Source organism: Balaenoptera acutorostrata, chromosome 8 (genome assembly GCF_949987535.1).
Source record: "Balaenoptera acutorostrata chromosome 8, mBalAcu1.1, whole genome shotgun sequence".
Classification (NCBI taxonomy): Eukaryota; Metazoa; Chordata; class Mammalia; order Artiodactyla; family Balaenopteridae; genus Balaenoptera; species Balaenoptera acutorostrata.
In genome coordinates, this window is record NC_080071.1 from 20,929,978 (window position 1) to 20,939,867 (window position 9,890).

At 39.8% G+C, this 9,890-nt stretch overlaps 1 non-coding gene across 1 annotated transcript; it reads right to left on the bottom strand.

Moving 5' to 3' along the window:
• Window positions 1-893: 893 nt before the first annotated feature.
• Window positions 894-1,075, bottom strand: LOC114238084 (U2 spliceosomal RNA). Its single transcript, XR_003623511.1, has one exon. It is a non-coding gene; the product is annotated as a U2 spliceosomal RNA (small nuclear RNA).
• Between the last annotated feature and the right edge of the window lie 8,815 nt (window positions 1,076-9,890).

Sequence of the window (9,890 nt, forward strand, 5' to 3'; positions counted from 1 at the left end):
CAGGCTCAGTAGTTGTGGCTCTCGGACTTGGTTGCTCCACGGCATGTGGGATCTTCCCGGACCAGGGCTCGAATCTGTATCCCCTGCATCAGCGGGCAGATTCCCAACCACTGTGCCACCAGGGAAGTCCAGAACCCTATGATTATTAAGGCGTAGCAATTCATTGGGGTGTAAACATGAAGCTGTTTAACTGCTCCCTGCCTCCTCTGGTAAAGTCCCCCCTTTACTCTGGGCAGTGAACTCCCTTATCTTTATGATAAACTCCATCTAATTCCATAACTTCCCAGTCTTATCTCTAATGCTCAGCCCTATTCATATTCAAACTTCAATCTCACAAACAAAGCAATACAAAACTTCAATGTCAATCTAGTGGGAGAGAGGATGGGAGATATGTCTGCTCTCACACCCCCGTCTTCTCCCCCTTTCCCAGACAGAAGCACCCTCGATTTGGAGGGTGAAATGAGAATCTCCTCCCTTGGCTCCTTTGGACAGGGGGCAGTAGGTGCTACCCCTGAGGTTGCTGCTGCTTCTCTAACGCCAGCAGATTTTCTTCCCCCTCTAGAGCTGCCTGTGTTGGCTCTCCCTAAGTCACATGTCCCGGCCCACAGTCTCCTGACAGAGGGTCTGGCTCAGGCTCAGCCTCTTCTCTCCCTCAGCCCAAGTGGTCCTCTTGTCTAACGTTCTCTTGGATGTGAAACTGGCAAGATGGCTCAAGCTCAGCTACTTTGTCTACTCCACTTACAGGAAATCCTATCCTTGCAGTACAAATGGTGGAAATGTAGTCTGGAGCCTCTTTAAGAGTGAATTAGAAAAGAAAAGAAAAAAAAAAAGGGAATTAGAGCACTTTGTAGGAGGCAAGGGGAACAATAGAAAACAATCTGTCACTAACTCAAAAGACAGGCACCGTTCCTGGAAGTAATGCAATTCCAAGCTGAGGCGTGGAGCCGATTAATTAAGCTACCAATCCATCTCCTAACTCCAAACATTAATGCCCAGTACACAGATAAAGAATACATCAGGTGCTTTAACTGGGAAGACAGATACTACATTTGATTTTAGCTAATAGAGAAGAGATAACAGTTCTACTTAAGCCACACCCATTCCCTTTCACACTTGTGGTGGAAGCTGATACCTTCAGAGCCCCTCACCTCTCTCCAGTGCACCAAATCTTACGTTGATATTGCTCTAGCCTGATATAATGCTCCCGAAGAAACATCTTCCTCACTGAAAATCAGTTTTGATGTCTTGTTCCTGAGACCTTCTCCAACACCTCCCTTATTTACTTACTCACTAAACTTAATTGATCAACTCCATCTTCTCAGCTCCCATGTTTTCTGTACACCTTGGGGAGTCAAGGGACAACTCTGGGACTCAAGTTGATAGACTGTCTTTTTTTTACTTTTTATTATGAGAATTTCTAAGCATTAACAAAAGTAGGAAGAATAGTATGACAAACTGGCATGTTCTCAACACCCAGCTCAACAATTATCAACTCATGACTAAGCTATACCCCAACCTACCTTCCCTTCCGCCTGGACCATGTGTCTAAAATAAAAGAACTCTTTTTGTTGTTTTAAAAATAACTGCAGGGGTTTCCCTGGTGGTCCAGTGGTTAAGAATCCGCCTTCCAATGCAGGGGACGAGGGTTTGATCCCTGGTCAGGGAACTAAGATCCCACATGCCATGGGGCAACTAAGCCCACGTGCTGCAACTACTGAGCCCGGGCGCTCTGGAGCCCATGCGCTATAACTAGAGAGAAGCCCGTGTGCCACAACTAGAGAGAAGCCCACGCACCACAACAAAGAGCCTGCAGGCCGCAACAAAAGATCCCGTGTGCCACAACTGAGACCCAACACAGCCAAAAATAAATAAATAAATAAATAAAGGTCTAAATCTTAAACTTAAAAAACTGCAGTACTGTCAACACACCTAAAAAATAAATAGCAATTCTTAATTATCATTAACTATCTAGTCCATTTTCAAATTTCTACAGTGGTCCCATAAATTGAAATCCTAACCAGGTTTATCTTTTGTATTTGATTAAAACATTTATTGCATGAATCAGATTATACTAGGTTATGCTGTGGTAGCAAATAACTCCAAAATCACAGTGGCTTATGACAACTTGGGTTTCTTTCCTGCTCACGTGAATTTCCACTGTGAGTCAGCTCTGCATCCTCTTCACTCTTGGCCATGGGCTGAAGAAACAGTCCCTATTTGGGATACACCCACTTCCTGGCAGATGGAAATGATGAATGGTTGAAACACAATGACTTTTAAAACTTCTGCTCAAAAGTTGCAACCATCACATCTGCTCACATTTCATTGGTCAAAGAGTGTCACATGGCCAAAGCCAATGTCAGAGGAGAGAAGGGAAGAATAAGTCTCCCACAGGAGAGGACAGCAAATACTGGGAGTAATACAATCTATCATACCTTGTAAGTCCCTTTTAATTTATGGGTTCCCTTTCTCAACTTTTTTTTTTTTTTTTTTCCGATTTACTAGCTGAAGGAGTTGGGTCATTTATGCTGTAGAATTTCCTATATTCTGGATTTTGCTAATTGCATCCCTGTGCACATTTATTCAACATGTTGCTTTGTCACCTCTACTTCTTCTAAACCTGTGTTTAAATATAGAGGCATTATCAGATGCAGGTTCAAATTCTGGCCAAGTATATTTTCTAGGTGATCATGTGTGTTATGTTAATTATCTCTTGCATAACAAATCATCCCAAAATTTGGTGGCTTAAAACAACAATAATCATGTATTATCTCATGGTTTCTGTAGATCAGGGATTCAGAGAGGGCACAGGGGGATAGCTTGTCTCTACTTTATGATTTCTGGGGTCTAGCTGGAAAATTCAAAGGCTGGAGGACTAAAATCCTCTGAAGGCTTGACTGAGGCAGAAGTTTGTTCAAGGTGGCTCACTCACTTGGTTAGCAAGTTGGCGTTGGTAAATTGGTCTTTTCTCTGTGGGCCTGTCCACAGGGCTGCTTGAGCAACCTCACAACGTGGTGGTTGACTTCCCCCAGGGTGATTGATCCAAAAGACCAAACACTGAAGCAGCATTGCCTTCTTTGACCTAACTTATGAATTGATACACTGACACTTCCATTGGTCACAAAATCGGCCCTTATTCATTGTGGAATGTCTACACAAAGGCATGAATACCAAGAGAGAAGGTTCACTGGGGGCCATCTTGGAGGCTGGCTACTATACGTATCAAGTAGTTTTTGATGTGAAAATAATAATTAGGAACAATCTATATCATGTTATGTGAGACAATGGTTTCTAGCATTTGGGACGTCATGATCCAGTAGGATTTCAGGCAGGAAATAGGGCCTAAATGGAACTATTAGATCTTTATTTTACCATGTAAAGCCACTTAGAAAGTAATCTGTTAATTCTACCATTATCATTTTTATCATTTTTTTTTTTAAAAAGGCCTTTTTCATACAGAAGTAGATTATCTCAGAATGAAGAATGATCATTTTAGATGTGAAGCATAGAGAACTCTCCTAAACTGCTGGTGGGAATGTACATTGGGAATCCACTTGGAAAACATTCTATAGTCCAGTTGAGAATTCACATACTCTATCACCCAACAATTCCACTCTTAGCTATACACCCTAAAGAAATGTATACATACACACCCGTAATCATGTATAAGAATGTTTACGGCAGCATGTGGAACCTAGAAAAATGGTACAGATGAACCAGTTTGCAGGGCAGAAATAGAGACACAGATGTAGAGAACAAATGTATGGACACCAAGGGGGGAAAGTGGTGGGGGGGTGGGGGGTGGTGGTGTGATGAATTGGGAGATTGGGATTGACATATATACACTAATATGTATAAAATGGATAACTAATAATAACCTGCTGTATAAAAAAATAAATTAAATTAAATTTAAAAATTTAAAAAAAAAGAATGTTTACAGCAGCTTGTTAATAATAGTCCTGAATTGGAAACAAACCAAATGCCCATCAACAGTAGCATAGATATACAAATTGATGTATATTCACACTGTGTGATTCCATTTATATATATTCCCCAAACAAGCCATACTGAAGTATAATGCTTTGGGATGCAAGCATAAATTTTTTTTCAAAAAAAAAAGACCAAGAGTATGATTCTTATAAAGGTCAAGTCATGGTTACCTTTTGGGGGAGGGAGGGTTTTCTGATTTTGAGGAGACACAGGTGGAGAGGGCTGGGGTGTTGGCAATGTTTTATTTATTGACCTGAGTGATAGTTACACAGATATTGCTTTGATAACTCATTAAGTGGCACATTTAATGTTTTTTTCTGTCTGTGTCTATATTTTACCACAAAAAGGGAGTTTTAAGAAGGAAAATAATAGTCTTTTTAATTAAAAATTTTAACTTTAGGGGAAACCTAAAAAAAAAAAAAAAAGACCATCTGTTCTTTCTCGGCTCCATCATCCCCCTCCCACCCCTTTTTCCATACGGGGTGTCGGCGGGATCTCTGCTAGTTTCAGCACTGACAGCTTCACACGAGACACTTTCACATGTCCCTGATTCGGTGGAGCAGGAATGGATGTGGTTACAAACACGCACACGCACGCACACACACACACACACACACACACACACACACACACACACACGTGAAGCTTCCCTCCCAGTGCTTCAGGAAGAGGAAGTACCTTCTCTTCTCCGGTTGGTGAGAAGAGGGAATAGCCTCTCCTCAAGGACTCTGCAGCCCCCCACACCTCCTGCCAAAAGTCCCCACCTTGTTCCCAGGCGGTCTGGGCAGGAATGACAGCAGACTTGACGGCTCTTCTGACGGGCACCGTCAGCTCGCCCTGCCAGCAGCCCCAGTGCCTGGTAGTGCCCTAGACTAAGGCTGAGTGGTGCTTCATGCTATGGTTCTCAGCAGTGGGCCTGAATAGATCATTTTAGTACTGGGCACTTTACAGCATCTTGTTACACCACTGTTGATGGAGAGTCTAGTATATGCCAGGGATTTTGCTAGTTGTTTCACTTCATGCAGTGCTTTACAATTTACAGTATTTTATTTCATGCTCATAACAATCCTATGTAACAGGTGGAAGATATCTAATTATTTCTGCTTTTCACATGGGTCATTGAGTCTCTAAGGTTTGAGTGTCTTAGGTAAAACCACTCTAAAGGGCTAGTCATACCTCTGAATACTTGCCATACCCAGCCTCATGGTATAAAAGTAGCCCTGGGTGGTTCCTCAGACAGGGTTTGTTTAATGCTATCTCCTGACCCATCTCCCACCCCCAGTCCACAGCCGATTTTGCCAGAAGTGATTGCTTGATTCAAGGACAGCCAAGCTATAGGGCCGAGATATATGGGATGGCCTGGAGAAACAGATCTGCCCAAACAGGAATAATGGTGATTAGGTAGATAATTAGATTATCTCAGAAACATTTCATGAGAAATACAAATTAGGTGTTGGAAAAGCTAAAAGACACCAGAGATGAGAAAATTCTGCACAGATACCACAGGCAGTAGGAATAATCAGTAAACAGAGAGTATGAGTAAGAGTAATATAACTGTGCATAGAAAGGACACTTTTGAAGGGCAGTTTGATAGTACCTTTCAAAATAGTAAAAGCAGAAATGTTTTGATACAGCAATTCCATTTATAAGAATATATCATGCAGAAATACTTAAATAAGCAGGCAAGGTTTTACGTACCAGGATGTGTACTGCAATATTATTCATAGTAACAAAAAACTGTAGACAACCCAAATGTACATCTTTGGGGAAATGATTAAATAAATTATGTTATTAGTATCTAATGAAATGCTATGCAGCTATTAAAAAGAATGAGCTATGTGTTACAAGGAGAAATGATATCCTTAACATATTATGTAATGAATAAAAATTTGTAAAATAATATTCATAGCATTTTCTAAGAATTTTATAAACAACTATAAATATATGTAAAACATGTATATGTAATAGATATACATTCACATGTACCTCATATATATATTTGTATGTGCATAGAAAAATGTCTAAAACGTTATATAACAATATATTAACAGTGATTATCCTTTAAAGAATAGGAGCACTATGGTAGTTCTAAAGTATGTCTACAAGTACTTCAGTACTCCTGTCTCCAAAAGGTGAGGACCAATTTCCCTCCCCTTGAGTGTGGCCTGGATTTGGTGTGTGTCTGTGTGTGATTCCTGAGATTAGGTCATACAAGACTTTCAGCCTCCTCCTTGCCATCTTTTGGATCACTCACCCTGGGCATAACTAACTTCCACCTTGTGAAAACACCCAGCAGCCCTGTGGTAAGGTCCACGTGGTAAAGAACTGAGGCCTCCTGCCAACAACCAGCACTAACTTGCCAGGTGTGTGGGTGGATCCTACCTTGTTAGCGGATCTTGCAGCCCCAGTCAAGCCTTCAGATGCCTGCAATCCCTGCTGGCGCCATGACTGCAATTTGTGAAAGACTCTGAGCTGAGAACCACCCAGCTAAGCCACTTTAGATTACTGACCCACAGAAGCTGTGTGAGATAATAAATATTTATTGTTTTAGGCCATTACATTTTGGGGATAATTTTTTATGCAGCAACAGACAACTAATAATTTTTTATGCAGCAACAGACAACTAAAATGAAGAGAAGAAGGGTAACGGAGAACAATTTACTGTCAAAATTTTACTCTAAATTTTTTTTATATTCCTCTTCATTGTTTACATTTTTATGATTAGCATTTATGATTTTTAAATTAAAAAACTTTAAGTTGAAAAGGGCAACCTTTATGGAAAAGTACTAGCTCACGTTGGCTAGACCTAGAAAGAATAATATGTATTTCAAAAAGCATGTAAGAAACTCAATGACCAGTACTGGTGACTGTACATATAAACAGGCCAAAAATATAAAAATATCTCCTCTCAGTGATATAAAACATAAAACTTTGCCAGTCATCGATCATTATGTTTTTCTAACTAAATATTATCCAGTCATCCCTGACTTGCAAAGGAGAAAACCACAGAAGGGCATTTCTCTCTGTTGTACAAATATTTATGTTTGTGTTAACAAAGGACAAAGGACCCCTTTCTGATTTTTTTTCTTAGAGAACCAGTACTTAAATTGGCAGCTTTGATTAATGGTAATGCCACTAGTTAAGACACCAGTTAAAGAAGTTAAGTAAGTATTTAACATCTGCTTCTTTCTCATCAACTCCACAGCCTTCCTCTGGGTTGTACCCATTAGAACTTCAGTTTTTGTCTTCTGTTCACATCATTTTTTATCTCTGCAGTCCTTGGACAAACCTAGAAAGTCAGTCTAGCCAGGTTGCAAAGGAAGAACTTCCTAAAAAAATACCATTGACTTAACAACGTCCCCTGTTCATAGTTACATTTAATTCCCTTTGAGCTAATGGCACCAGGGAACTGATGTCTGAATCCTGGAGCAAACATGCTCATCATTTCTTCCTCTCCATTTAAAAACATTCCTGGGACTTCCCTGGCGGTCCAGTGGTTGGGACTTCGCCTTCCAATGCAGGGGGTGCGGGTTCGATCCCTGGTCGGGGAGCTAGGATCCCACATGCCTCACAGCCAAAAGCCAAAACATAAAACAGAAGCAATAGTGTAACAAATTCAATAAAGACTTTAAAAATGGTCCACATCAAAAAAAAAAAATCTTAAAAAAATAAAATAAAATAAAATAAAAACACTCCTTAGCCCTTACAAAATTTAAGGGCCCCAGAGTTTTTTATGTATTGTATGTGCTGTTATATGGATTTTATCCATGTACCAGATTTTTAAAAAGTAAATATTAATCTTGCCTGTTATATAAACTAAACATCTGTAATTTTCCATATGTAATGATACCATCAAGGGAGGAAGGAGTGTAAGAGAAGAAGGGGAAAACTCATCAAAAAGAGAATGTTAGGCTAAGACAAAGGAATCTAGCTAGACCTAGACTGTCTGCCTCTGGAAAGTTAAACTGTTCAACTTGAATTACATCATCAAAGTTGGGGTGTTCAGGGCCATTCCAGTCACGGCCATTTCGGTTAACCACCCACGTAGTATAAAAACTGCTCTCAACCTGTTCTTATTCATTTTTAGTATCCAGGCTTAATTAGTGTTCAGACAGGAACTTGACAACTATTTGAGTCATTTAAAATATGTTAGTAAAATAATTGTCCCAACATCCTCCCCTAGTCCCCTTTGCTAACACAACCAAAGCATCCACTGTAACATTCCCCAAAGAGAGTCCAGATCTATACTGTTATGACTATGAAAAGCAGGTCTTTCGTATACTGACTGTTTTATGGTCTCATTTGGATTGTGGCGGGCAAATGAGAGTGAGATAAAGTCCAAATAAACTGGCTTTCAAATTCCCATGTTTGTGTGGATTTATTTGGTCCTTTGATGTCTTTTCTGTTTCTCTGTTGGAATGTTTCAAATATGCACTTAAGTCACCCATAGAAAAGGCTGCTAATGTAAATGGACGTGTGTTTAGAATGGGCTGTCATCTTAACCTTCCCAGAGATGCAAAACCCATAAAACACAAGGGGTCAATTGGAATTACCTCTTCTGTTTCTTCTTTTAAATATGAGAGTTTGCAGAGTTCAGGTTGCCCTTTCCTTCTTGTCTCTCTGTTTATTCAGGTGACTTAAATTTTGGCTGTTATAAGGCGGGGTTGACCCTCAACTGTAGGACATTCCTCTTAAAATTGAGTTTTGACTTCCATGCCTTACTGATTATTTTAAGAGTATGATTCTGAGTCTTTGATACTCTATCTTCATAGTGATTTCCATTAAAAAAAAAACATAGTAATATAGGAGTGTGTAATCTGCAGCATTTGATCTCTTACTGTAAATGCTCTTTTCAAATTAAAAAAAAACATTTTGTCATAAAAGTGTTATAAAAGTAATACTAAAGAAAAGTTGAGAGGCGGGGGGGGGTGGGGAGGGGTGTGGGGATCATCTGTAATCTATAACACACACACAAGTGTTGCCAAAATAGACCTAATCAGAGGTGAGGTGGGGCATTGACCCATGCAAGCACTCCAGGTTGGTATATTGAAGCTGGCGAGAACTGGCAACCCAGCAGCTCTAGAACCAATGGTGTTGTAAAAGCGTAAGGACTGCCTTTTACATGTAATATAACATCACAAGCATTTTTAGGTACAGTCTTCACAAGAGGAGGAATTATATGGCTTCAAGTTTAGAATTTTTTTTTTTAGTGTGTACTTAGAGAAATCAAAATCTAGCTATATCATATCCACATCTTCAACTTTGGTTGAATACTTAAGGTCTTACCATTAGCAATGGAGTAGAAATGAGTCACAGTGAAAAACCCATTTTAAAAGCTTAAAGGATCATTCTCTCCTTACTGAAAATGACATCCCTCGTAGAAGCAGTTCTATGGTACACAACCGTGCTTTGCCTGAGACTTCTAGATAGAATCCGTATCGCAGGCATGCTTGAGTACCTACTTCAAGTCAAAATGTGAATCCCTGTCAGCATTCGTATATTCAGAGCAATAATATTGATACATACATAATGCTTTTAATGAACTTCCCAAAATTGTAAATAATCTTATGGATTAAGGGTGAGAATTATGGAACAGCCAAGAGAGCTCTTTAAAAAAATGGGGCTTCACCCTGGGTAATACGAGGCATTCTGAAGGGATCACTTGAAGGTTTTTGAGGAAAAGAAATAGCATGATGCTGCCTCTCAATTTGATGGCACTGATTCACTTGGCCTCCTTAGTATCTCCTTTTCCACAATCTCGTTTTAGTCATTTTTTGTTTCTGTTCTGGTGGGTTCAATTTCAGATCCTTGGCTAGGTTAGTTTGTTTGGTCCCCGCGTGATACTAATGAGGCCACAGAAATATGGACCATTTGGCTTTATGGAGAAAAGTATTTCTTAA